The 13,572-nt window shown below is 51.3% G+C and overlaps 1 gene segment (V, D, J or C); it reads right to left on the bottom strand.

The window, feature by feature from the left end:
- LOC306653293 (immunoglobulin alpha-2 heavy chain-like) overlaps positions 1-13,572 on the bottom strand; it is a 460,569-nt gene that overhangs the window by 190,731 nt on the left and 256,266 nt on the right.

The following is a 13,572-nucleotide window of genomic DNA, read 5'->3' as shown; positions in this document are numbered from 1 at the left end:
GAGTGAAGCAGGAGGCATCACAATACCAGACCCTGTACTGTTCTATAGAGCCATAGTAACAAAAACAGCATGGTACTGGCACCAAAACAGACATGTAGACCAATGGCATAAAATGGAAGACACAGAGACAAGCCCACATAAATACCCAGACTAGACAAAAGGGCCAAAAATATACAAATAGACACTGGAGAAAAGATAGCCTATTCAACAAATGGTGCTGGGAAAAAATGGAAACCCACATGCAACAAAATTAAATTAAACCTCTATCCCACCCTGCATGACACTCAACTCAAAGTGGATCAAAGGTGTAGGCACTGGAACAGAGACCTTTCATGTTTTTCTACATTCGAATATTTTATTTGTACAGTATAACTGTGAAAATCTGTGTGGTTCATTTTGACCCATTCATATAAATCTCATAGCAAGAAGTTGCTTCCTGCCTATATTTCTACCTGAAATTTAATGGGGTGGTATCATCTTTTCAATTAATTTTTTTATTTTCTCCCTGTTAAATATGAATTCAATTTTTTTTCTTTGTTATAGGCATCTGGTAGCCCTACAAATGCCTGGACAATCATTTAACATTGTACATTTTATCTTATTTTAGTGAACAAAATTAGATATTGCATCTAAATGAAGACAGACTTTTTCCAAACACTTGTTTTCCCCAATGTATTAGTTTCTGTCTCCTTTTCCTCATTGAAACCCCAGGACTTGCTCTGGGGCCTCGCTCAGCCCCGTCCTGAGCCCTGGTGGATGCTGGGTCACTTCTCCTCACATGACGACCCTCACTTGCAGCCAGTCTGTACTTGATTGCTTAAGCCTGCTTTCCTCATTACAACACTTTCACCAGGTTAAGGAAATTAATTTAGGGATCTGACAGGGGAATACACTTTGAAGGGCCTGAATGAGCAGTGATGGGTTGTATGCTGCTGTCTTTCACATGCGATGGTGTGTGATCATCAACGTCACTAAGAAGGTCAGCCTCTCTCTCCATCAGACACACAGCTGGCCATTCCTGCTGTATTTTCATAGTCACACTGAAACCCAGTCCTTGTGAGGCAGAGGACAGCACCCTGACACGTGGGTGAGGGGGCCATGATGGACCAGGCTGTGCACACCAGCTGTCCATCACCTGTCCCTCCCTGGTGTTGGGAGCCCCCAGCTGCTGGGCTGCAGTCACTGTGAAGCACAGCCTGGCTGTGGCCACAGGTGCATGTGAGCTGCAGGGCACCAGGACAAGGCCCTCTCTGCACCTGGTCCTCACCACCCACCCCACCCTCACCCTCCCTGCACCTTCCCATCTCCAGGGGCCACTGGTCCTCTCTCTGTCCAGGAGGCTGATGCAGTAGCTTCCCCACATGATGCTGGTGTGGTGATGGCCTCCCTCTGCCTGACTTAGGTCAGCTAGGCCCATGTGCTCCAGGTCCATGCCCATGGCCAGGAGGGACAGCAAGCCATTCTCCTTGGCTATAAACTGTTTCCTCCCATACAAATGGCACATGTCATTCATCCATCTACCCCTGAAAGAATCCTTTGTTGATTGTGGACTGTGCCTTACAATCATAGGTGTGTGGGTACCTGTTTGAGGTGCAGATTCCATTTCCTATGGATGAACACTCAGTACCTGGGTGGGCTCATCATGGGATGACCAGATTTTAGGTTTTGCAGAAGCTCCCCAGTGTTCTCCAGGACAGCTGTGCTAGTCTACATTCCCAGCAGTTAACAAGAGCTCCTTGGCTCCCTGCATATGAGCATCTGTTAACCTCTGCCCTTCACAAGGAGCTGATCCACCAGGGAGGGTGGAAATCAATCCCACTGTGGTTTTGTTTACATTTTTTGGTGATTTGCGATGTTGAGCATTATTAAAATTCTTCATGGTCATGTCTCAGTGCCTGTTGCAAGATGTGTATGCAGGTAATTTACCCAAGTGCAGCCAGATGCGGGCACTTGCTGTGTGTGGTCTTTGGCTACTGAACTGTTGGCATTTCCCACTCACTCTGCGCTTCCGTCCCTTGTTGGGGATTGGATTCCAGATGCATTTTCTGCCACTGTGAAGCTTTCTCCTCGCTCTGTAGGTATTTGCTGTGGAGAGTCCTGCTGTGTGATAAATCTCACGTGTCCACTTTCACTCTTATGGCCGTAGCTCTTAGGTTCTTATGCAAACCCTCCTCCTGTGCAAGCACTGTGCAGCGTCTCCCAGGTTTTCTTCCAGGGTTCTCGGGTTCCAGGACCTGTTTGCCAGTCTTGCATCGGTTTGGAGCTGAGGTTGCACTGGTGACAGTTAGGGGTCCAGTTCTTTTCTCCTGTGTGGACATCTGTTTTCCCAGAGCTGTCCAGCAAGAACTGTCCCTCCTCCAGTGGTGTCTCCTGGCAGCATTGCCCACAGTCCATCGACTGCATGTGCGGGGCTGCACCCTGTCCTTTGACCCCTCTGGTCTGTGAGTTGGTTCACTGCAGGGCCACCTGGCCGGGTTGCTGTCACCTGTGGACAAACCGCACCGAGGCTGAGATGAGAGCAAGCACATTTTTCTGGGTGAAGGTGGTGTTGCCTCTACAGGTCCTTTTGGGTGCCTGTGGATTTTATGGATTTTGTTTCTCCTTTCTCTTTCTGAATCTGAAGATGGCTTTGTGAAGTATGGACAGCTAACCGTGACTTCACTCTGGATCCGTCAACGTGGGATGTTTCAGTCAGCTCTCTTGCTGCGGTGCTAAATGGTCTGACCAGCACAGTGATAGGGGAAAGGTTCATCGGAAGGCTCACAGTTTCAGAGGTCCTAGTTCATGGAAGGCCAGCTGCACTCCTCGGGGCTCCAGATGGGCTGAAGATCAGGATGGGAGAGGGTGGCAGAGGGAAGCAGCTCGCATCATCAGAAAGCAGAGGGAGAGCCCTGGTAGAGAGACAGACGGATTACAGATAAATAGACAGACAGAGAGCAAATGAAAGACAAAGTGCAGTTTATAGATACAGACAGACACCAAATGATGGATCATAGGTGATAGGAATGTAGTAGATTGATGACAGATAATATATAATGTATATGATAGGTGATGGATGGATGATTGACAAAACATAGAAAGACAGATGATAGATGATTGATGATAGACAAATGATTAGATAGATGATAGATAGATAGATAGATAGATAGATAGATAGATAGATAGATAGATAGATAGTAACAATTTGTCACCACATCCCTGAGGCCAGGGAAACACGGGCCCCACTATCAAATTCCTCCCTTACCTTGACCACTGTCCCCTTCCATCTTCTCCTTCACACACTCCCTGGGCTGGAGGAGGAGGATGCTGGGCGTGGAGATGGGAACATGGAGAGGGCTGGATCCTCCAGGGCTGCACCTCCTTCACTCAGCAGAGGCCCCATGGCCAGGAGTTCTCCTGCCCCTGTCTCACCCTCAGGCACACATGTCCATCATGGCCAATCACCACGGGAACACAGCTGGAGCCTGGCACTGTCTGCACTAGCAGGGATGTGTCTCTGTCACAGTGTCCAACATGGAAAAGACCATCATGGCCACCAATCTGTGACAATGGCCAGGTGACCCGGAGCTGGGTCTACAGAGCTGGGACTGAGACTCAACCCACCAGACATAGGAGCTTCGACCGTCTGGCCTTGCTGTGCGAGGGTCCAAAGAGCAGGAGGGACATGGTGACCATGTGGAGAGCAATGAGGGCCAGGTGCCATGGTGGGAATTAAGCCTGACCTGGGCACAGCACCAGGTCCATGGGGACGCTGGCGGGTCCTGCCCCCAGGCCTCTCACAAGAGGGAAACACACATAGCCCCGTGTGCACTCAGCTCATGGCAATTGAAAGTGAGGACAGAGGCTGGATTCCTCCCTGCCCACACCTGGGCCCTGTGCCCACCACACATGGCAGCAGCATGTGGACCTGATGGTTCTGTGCAAGCTGGATTCTCTGAGCTGAAGGAGAACTCACAGCGAGGCACAGCCTCCCGACTGCAGGTGCCTCTGAGGCCCACAGCTGGATGCATCCCTGCTGTGGAGAAACAGCAGAGTGGAGAAGATGCACAGAACATTTCCAGTGCAGGACAGGTTCTGAGGACTCACCAGGTGTGTGCACCTGGGAGCTGGAGGAGGGTCAGGAGAGCAGACAGGTCCAGGGTGAGAGCAAAGCCCAATGCTCAGTCACTCCTGCCAGAAATGTGCTGCTGGGCAGAGGTAACCAGCACTCATGCCTCTGTGTGTGGTCTTACATTTGCACCATGCAGTTAACACTGATAACACCACTTTATATTTTAGAGGGCTTCTAAAAATAAATTCAGAAATGATAATTGTGAAACAAAAACATCACAGAAGAAGATCTAGCTTCCTGAAAACTATTCTGCCCACCACGCTGCCCATGTCACTCCCACCTGCCCTCAGTGATGCTCTGCCTGGGCCTCCACCCAAAGCTGCTATATAGTAGGAGGACATGCAGATAGGGCCTCCCTCTGCTCATGAAAAGCAGCCACCCTGACCCTGCAGCTCTGCACAGGAGCCCAGCCCTGGACTCCAGCTCATCCCACTCAGTGGTCAGGACTCAACACAGGCTGCTCACCATGAAGAGTGTGCTCAGCTGGGTTTTCCTTGTGGCTGTTTTCAAAGGTGATCAATGGAGAACAGAGGTCCTGAGTGTGTGAGTGGACAGGAGTGAGAGAAAGAGTGGATGAGTGAGTGTCCTGACCAGGCTGCCTCTGTGTTTGCAGGTGTGCAGTGTGATGTGCAGCTGGTGGAGTCTGGGAGAGGCCTGGTGCAGCCTGGGGGTCCCTGCGACCCTCCTGTGCAGCCTCTGGATTCACCTTCAGTAGCTCCTACATGGACTGGGTCCGCCAGGCTCCAGGGAAGGGGCTGGAGTGGGTTGCAACAATTAACAAGGATGGTGGTAGCACCTACTACCCAGACTCTGTGAAGGGCGGGTTCACCATCTCCAGAGACAACTCCAAGAACACACTGTACCTGCAAATGAGCAGCCTGAGAGCCAAGGACATGGCCATCTATTACTGTGCCAGAGACACAGTGAGGGGACCTCGGTGTGAGCTCAGACACAAACCTCCCTGCAGGGTGCCCAGGGCCAGCAGGGGGCGCTCAGGACAAAGGACTTGCTGATTGACTACCTGGAATTGTTTCCTGACAGATTTTGAATTTTTCTGTGAAATTACACACTTCGTAGTAACGTTCTCTGCATTTATGTTTCTGGGCCTACCATAGGCCTTTCTGAATTTTAAAAAACATAAGTAACTGAATGTGGTTGAAAGGAGTTCATGACATAGTATGAATTCCATGGTCCCAAAATAAATTTCCAAATAATATCATCATGTCTAATGTCCACAAAATTAAAATCCTAAAGGTCCACTAACTGGTATTGAAATTCTTCAAGCAGCCACTGAAAATCATTAAAAGCTAAATTTTTACCTTTCTAGCTGGAAGTGAATTGAGGAAACTCATGAACACCAGAAGCATTTCTGGGACACTTTGCACAATAACACACAGACCCACACACTCATGTGCAAGCACACACTCTCAGCTCTGCACACGACAGTCACAACTGGAGGTCCCTGAGGAGCAGATGAAAACTCTCTTCAAGAGAGAGGTCAAAAGCTCCCTGCATAAACACCAGAACTTTGCTTTCCCCTGTGTCCCACCTCCATAGCTCTGCTCCTCGAAATTCCTGCCAGGATCCTGTGTCTATGAGGAGACCCCCAGTACTGTGGGATGACCACGCTGACCCTCCAGCTGCCCACATGCGATAGTCAGGAGGAGCTCTGTGGAGCCATGCACAGGTGCAGAGTGGAGATCTCACCATTCACTGGGAAGGTCCAGGGTCCCCCGTGTGTGCAGAGGCCATGGGGCTGTGCATGGTCAGGAAGCAGAGCCACAGCCAGTGCCACACACAGGAGAACTAAAAGCCTCTGCAGCGCTTACACTTCAAGCATCGGCAATGCCTCAAGCAGGCAGCACAGGGCAGGGAGAATTGTAAGGAGCATGGAAGTTCAAATGAGGGGAGGACACAGACCTCCCAACATCAGAGCCCAGGGCTTGTCTGCAGGCTGCACAAACCCAGGAGCTGGTGCATGAGACCTGGCTGCTGTCGCTGCTGCTGGCTCTGTTCTGCAGTGAGCGTCCATGGGGAGCACTGCTGCTTTTCTCTCAGGCCTGGCATTCCCTGCAGGACGGGTCCATGTTCACTTTCCACAGTCCTCATGCTCATTTCTAATTATCCTCTCATCGACACATCAGCAGGGTCCTGCCATGACAGCTTCCCATCCTCTGTGCCCTCTGTGTGCAAATGTGAAGTGCCTTCTGCAGGCTCCACATACAGACCCCAGGCTTGGCATAGCAGTGCTGGTGATGGACAGCACAGCCTGGACCAGCCTCTCCCCTGCCATGCAAGGACCCTTTTCACACCGGTGGGCTGTGCCCATGGAATCTTCATGTTGATATGAAATGAGGGGGTTGAACCCCCTCAAAACTGATCAGGTGGAAGGATCATCAGAAACAAGAATTGATTGTAATTGTTCACATAGAAGGTGCCCCAAAATCTCATTGTGAGACAAGCAAAAAGGTTCAGAGGTCAGAGCACTAGATTATGAGAGCTCTAAACAAAGTGGATTAATCCCCACATGCAGCAACTGTAGGCAGGTGGGGTGAGGCAGGAGGAGGTGGGTCACTGGGTGTGCCTTTGGGTGCACACTTTGTCCCTGTTGAGCAGAGCTCCCCTGCTTCCTGCTGACCATGTCCTGAGCTGCTTTCCTGCTCCCCAGCCTTCTGCCATCATGTCCTCCCCTCCTGGATCAGAGCCTTCCAACCTCTGAAATCCTGAACCAGAGGAACGTTTCCCTCTTCCAGGTGGCACTTCTCCAGACCTGTCACAGGGGCCAAGAGCTAAGCATGGACACATGTTTATGAGGTTTACTCACAACCACACCATGAGTCCAATACCTTCTTATGAGTTTCACCAACAAACTGTGGTGAATGGTGAGAGCAAGGTGAAGCCCTGGCTGCTGGAGCCCACTGGGTCTCACCTGGCACAGGTGAAGAGGGGAAGACTGCCACACAGTGGGATCCAGGATTGTCAGGGCACGAGGTGGGGTCATCTGAAAATGTCTGTGATTTGGTTAGACTACAGGACCAGCTTTTAAATCAGGTAATATTCCAGAAATTGGAGACTTCACCCACAGGGCACACATGGATTTGCAGTTGGTGGAAACATGGAGGCCAGCAAGGTCTTCCCTGAGCCTCCCCAGCACCAGGAGGAGGGTGTCTGCAGTTTCAGGGTTTGCAGTGAGGTCATGGTCAACACCACAGTGAATAAGGACAGGTGCCTACATGTCTCATTAGCAGGTTGTGTTCACTCAGTTAGGCAGGAGATCAGTTCCTGAATCCTCATCAGGAGGTCAGCACCTACACTTGTCCTCTCAGTGAATCCCCCTGACTAAGGAGAGTGTCCACTGTGTCCTCCAAATGATGGTGCTGTGGGCAGGGCAGTTCTCACTGCAGTGATGCTGAACAAGGAAGGAGTCCTGGGCCTCCCTCCTCACCCACCCTGCCCTGCATGTCCTCCCTGTCTGCTGTCAGCCTGGCTCTGCTGCTCTGGGTGGACCCAGTGACTCTCAGCCTCAGGCTGCAGGTGAGAGCTGCCTCTGCTCCCAGGACCCTCACCCTGGCCCAGCCCCTCCCATGCTGTCCTCTCATGGTGGAGACCAGAGGGCTGAACAGGTGAGTGGGAGAGCTCAGGGCAGATTCCAGCTCCACCTGTCCACAGGTATTGACTGAACAGTCGGGAGGACAAGCAGGTCAGAGTGTGGAGGGCAGGGCAGTGGGGAAAAAACAGGAACCCTCTCCCCTCAAGAGACCCTGCTCCCTCCTCTCCTACCCAGTGTTTAGCCCCCAAATCCCACAGAGATAAGAGAAGATCTAGTCATGAGAAGAAAGAGACGACTCTTTTCCTGGACGTGGGGAACACCATCCTCAGTCCTGTGCTCTTGTTCAGCCCATCATTGAGGGCTCTTCTTTCAGGACCGGGAGATGAACCTGGGGCCTTTTGCATGCAAGCCAATTTCCTGTCCCTATGAGATTCCTTGCAAGTCCAGGGAGGAAGGACATGGGGAGTCAGTGCTGTCCTCAGATGCTGGGCTTCTCTGACATTCCAGCACCCCATAAATCATCTGCTTTCCTATCACAGGTAAAGCTCCCATTGGGTTCAAGAGAGGGACACAGCTCAGGAGCACTAAGGACCTGGCCTCAGCCTCTCCAGATATAAGAAGAGCCTCAGCCACATGCAAATTCCTCCTCCTGCTCTGGGTTCAAATGCCCTCTGGGCTGTGGGAGCTCACAGCTCTCTGCTCACACAGGGCTGAGCTCTCTGGGAAGCCAGGTGTGGTCTAGAAGATGAGGCTGCTGGGTCTTCTCCTGTGCCTGGTCACAGCTCCCCACGGTGAGTGTCCCCAGTGTCAGAGCTGGGTCCATGTGGATGTTATGACTGAGGTGACTGACAGGGTCTGTCTGTCCTTGTCCCCAGGTGTCCTGTGCCAGGTGCAGCTGCAGGAGTCAGGACCTGGCCTGGTGAAGCCCTCGCAGTCCCTGTCCCTCACCTGTGCTGTGTCTGGTTACTCCATCTCTAGTGGTTACTGCTGGAGCTGGATCCGTCAGCCCCCAGGAAAGGGGCTGGAGTGGATAGGGCACATATGTTATGTTGGTAGCACTTACTACAGCCCATCCCTCAAGAGCCGAGCGTCCATCTCCAGAGACACGTCCAATACCAGTTCTCCCTGCAGCTGAGCTCCCTGACCACCCAGGACACGGCCACCTATTACTGTGCCAGAGACACAGTGAGGGGACCTCAGTGTGAGCCCAGACACAAACCTCCCTGCAGGGCGCCCAGGGCCAGCAGGGGGCGCTCAGCACACAGGGAGCTCAGGTGCCACCTTCAGAGCAGCCTTGGAGAAGAGCGAGTGGTTTCCCTCCACCTGATTTGGGTGTCCATTGATTCCAACATGGGGAATCGACGGGTCTTATCTGCCTCAGCTCATCCCCTGATGTTGTCTTCTGAGGTCAGTTGTGTCTTTCTCCACAGACCTCAGTACTGGCTGCACAGTAGCTGTGTGAATCCATGTGTCCATGTGCACATGTATGTTTTTGTTTTATGTGTGTTGTGTGTCTGGATGTTTTGTGTGTTGTGTGTCTGGATGGGTGAGACCCCTGGAAGGCAGATTCTCCTATGTTGTCACATTGCTGTCCCTGAGCTCCAGGCCTGCCTCCTGCTCCAGCCAGCCAGTCCCTCTGCAGCTGAGTAGGACACACATGGGGAGAGCTCCGCAGGCTCTCAGGCACCTCAACCCATCACACCCATGATCCTGCCAGGGGCTCTTTACACACTGACCTGGACTCACACCTCCCCAGGGCTGGCAGATGTAAATTCTCACCATTGTGCAGCCTCATCATCCAGAGTTGATCCCAGGATCCCAGAGACTTCAGACACACACACACACACACACACACACACACACACACACACACATACACATTAGGACGTCCCAGAGACTTCACATGCACACACACCAAACACACACACACACACAACGTAGGACCTCCCAGTAACGTCACACACACAATTTAGGACCTCCCAGGAAACTCAGATACACACACAAACACACACACACACACACACACATGCATGCATTAGAACCTCCCAGGGACCTCAGGTACACACACACACACACACACACACACACATATGTGTGTAAATACATTAGGACCTCCCAAAAACCTAAGAAACACACACACACACACACACACATAGTAGAACCTCCTAGAGATGTCTATCTCTCTCTGTCTCTCTCTCTGTCTCCCTCTCTCTCTCTCTCTCTGTCTCTCTCTCTCTCTCACACACACACACACACACACATACACACACAAACACACACATATGAATTAGCACCTCCCAGGAACCATACACAAACCCACACACATATACACATTAGCACCTCCCAGGAACTTCACACACACAAAACACACAAAAACACATACGTTACAACTTCCTAGGAAACTCACACACATGCACACACCACACAAACACACATACACTCTAGGAACCCCAGAAACCTCAGACACACATACACATGTTTTGACCTCACAGGAACCAAGGCACACCCACACATTCACGCACGTGAGTTAACACCTACCAGGAACCTCACACACACACACACAAATGCATTATCACCTACCAGGAACTTCACACACACACACACACACACACACACACACACACACAAGTACACACACATTAGGACTTCCCAGAGACCACACAGACACACAACACACACATACACACACGAACCTCCCAGAGACCTCACACACACCTCACACCTCACACACACACACTATGACTTCCCAGAAATCTCACACACACTCACACACACACACACCCCTGAAATGGAAACCTGTGTCTGCTGCTCAGCCATCAGGATCCTCCATTGACCACATGGTTCTCCTGGTGACTGCCTCCTGCCTCCTCCCTTGGCTACATCTCCACCTGCTCTCTCCCTGATGAGCTCTCCACACCCTGGCCAGTCATCGCCTGAGGTTCCCTGGGCAGGTAGCATCCTGCATGTGGACATGGGGTCCAAGGGTCCTGCTGCTGCTCTGCTCCTACCAAGGCCCATGGCAGGGTCTGGAGTCAGTCTGGGTGTCTGCAGGGCAGTGGGGCTTCCCCTGGCTCCTGGGTGTAGGGAGCTCAACGCTCCTCGCGTCTCACAACCACGACCCCAAATGCCAGTTCTGCTGAGGCCCAGAGCCTCTGGTGCCCACCTTAAGCCTCGTCTCAGCTCATCCCACAAAGTGAATCTGCTGTGACTCTCCTACTAACATGGAAACCCAGAGCACAGCCAGTCTCTGTGCACAGAGGACACTACTCACTCCTCACACGTGTCCCCTGGATTGGGAGTGAGTGACCTGAGCATGGACATAGGAAGAAGCAGGGGGCCCACAGCAGAGGCAGGAACAGGACAAGGGCAAGTCACACACTCGTGGGAGTCGGAGCCCAGCTCTATCCTCAGGTCCTTGAAGATGAGGTTGAGCCAGGACTGGCCTGTGACTATACCCAGCCATTCTGTGAGCAGGAGACTTGGGGTTTTAGGTGTTCAACACATGGGGAAAGTGGCAGCAGCCATTCTTGGGAGGCCAAGGCACTGTGGCAGGTCCAGACATGTGCACAATTATGAAGCAGGCAGTCCTCCAACTGTGGGTCCTCCAGACACCAGAGCCTCAACCAAGGCTGCTGACCTCTGGCTGATGGCCTGCAACAAACTCAACCAGTCTATCCATCACCTGTCTATCATCTTTCTATCTTCTATCACTTTCATTTCTTACCTGCCTTTCTCTTCTCTCCATGTTTGTGTCTGTGTGTATATAATCAAACACAGGTCTCTCTGTTTGTAATCTGTCATTCACCTGTCATTATTTTAACAATCATGTATTTATCTATTTAACTGCTTGGTTGAGATGTCATCAATACAACAAGTTCAGTGAACTTAATGAATGCATCCCTCTGACCAAATTACATTAAGACCCACCTAGAATAAGAAATTTCATCCTGACGGATAGTTTCATAGGGTCAGTACATGGTCATCCAACTCTATAATGCTGGGTCTCAGTGAGGCAAATCCCCAAGGTGAAATGCAGGTGGAGGCAACAGGTGTAGGTCTTGGTGGGCAGGAATAAGAGAGAAAGTCAAGAGGGGGCTGGGGAACAGTGACTGCCTCCCCAGGCACTCCTTACCCACCTACGGGTGCCACCCAGGTAGTCCATTATGACTAGGATGGACTGATGTGTTTGCAGCTCACACTCTGATCTTTTCAGTAATAGCAATAAGACAGAGGTTGTGGGCGGTCACCTCATATCCACACCATAACCTTCCAACCTTGGACCCCAAAGCTCATGTCCATCTCACAGTGAATGTGGTTCTTCTCTCAGAGTCGTCATGGAGTAACCATTCCCTGCATTTCCCAAAAGGCCAACTTCAGTGTCTCACCTCACTAAAGGCAAACACTTGGCTGGTAGCTCCCGTAAAACTCAGAAGCAGGTCACACTTTGGCATCAAGTAAACAGGTCTAGGGCCTAGAGAGAGGAATAGGGAAAAGAGAGGAAAGAAAACCCACCTGGGCAAGCCAGTCCTTTGGCTCCAGCTCTGGCCCCAGTGTCACATGAAGAAGAGAGGTGTTCTCCTAAGCAATTGGCCTGCCTGACCTTGTGTCTGCCTGCTGCTGCCCTCATGGCTTCTCCCATATCCTGGCTCTCTCCACAGCCAGCAGCCCTCCTTCAGAGACAGTGCACATAACTGCCATCTCTTAGTTTCTGGGGTCTGCATTCCAGCTTCAGGCTCACATTCACAGGCCCAATCATCAACTTCCTCAGACTGACCACAGGGATTCCGGACATTGTACTCATTGCTGGCCTCCCAGAACTTCTTTGAAGGACCAGTGAAGTCCTCCATGAACAACTAACTCCAGAATCCTGCATTCTGAAAGAACCAGCTCTCTGTGCATGATACCAAGGTATGCTGGAAGCTCAAGCAGGAACGGAGCACACTGGGTCATGGCTGCTCTGGTCTCTTAGTGCCCAGAAGGGAGAATGGAGAAGCCACATCCTAGTTCTCTGGTGTGAGCAGAGGCCCCACTATCTCTTCTCATGGGATCTCCCTTCTACATTCCTGACCTTGCAATGGGTGTGAGCTTGCAAATTCCTGAGAGGTCCTTGAGGCATCTGTCCTGTTTTCTGGGTAGAGTACTTAGCATCCCCTTTTGTCTGTAATCTCTTCCAAAACTCCAACTTTCTTACCCCCACCTTTAAATGTACAATTCTGACTCATCTCCAAATTTTCAAATCCTTCTGCTCTGTATTCTGCTCCTGATGATCACCATAGACCTGGCTCATATCAAAGAGCAGTACCTATGCCACCTCCTGCAGCTGTGCTGCCTTGAATCTTCCACCACCAGATTAACTAGTTCCTTACCTTTAATTCAGCCTCCCAGGGCTCCTCAGGCATGGGAACGTGTGGACATGCTCTCTGCTGGAATACACATGAATTGCCTCCATTCCAGCTCCCCAGGGAGTCCTCAGTTCCATTGGAATCCTCATGAGCACGGTTTTCATTCCTATCAGCCTTCTGGCCCTCTGAGCTCCCCCCACAATAGCCCATGAGCCCTGCTTACACCTTGAAGGCTTCTCTATCCTGCATCTTCAGGCTTTTCGACTTTCTTTCCTAAAACCAGTTCTAAAGACTTTGGAATCTCATAGATAGCTCGTCATAGATGGACCCCTCTCCTGGTACTAATTTCTGTGACAGTCATCTTTCCTTCCCTGTGGGAAAACCCCTGACAAGACCAATGCAGAGCATGTCAGTTTTGCTTTGGCTCCAGGTTGTAGAAGGTCACTGCACTGCTGTGGACCTGAGGGAGGCAGAGCCTGCTGGTGGAAGGGCCGCAATGGAAACAAGGTGCTCACCTCATGGTGACCACCAAGCACATGAGGACTACAGGGGAGAGGGAACTCTCCAGG

This window comes from Sciurus vulgaris (assembly GCF_902686455.1).
Source record: "Sciurus vulgaris genome assembly, chromosome: 2".
In the NCBI taxonomy this organism is placed as follows: domain Eukaryota; kingdom Metazoa; phylum Chordata; class Mammalia; order Rodentia; family Sciuridae; genus Sciurus; species Sciurus vulgaris.
This window is presented reverse-complemented; position numbering and strand designations above follow the sequence as displayed.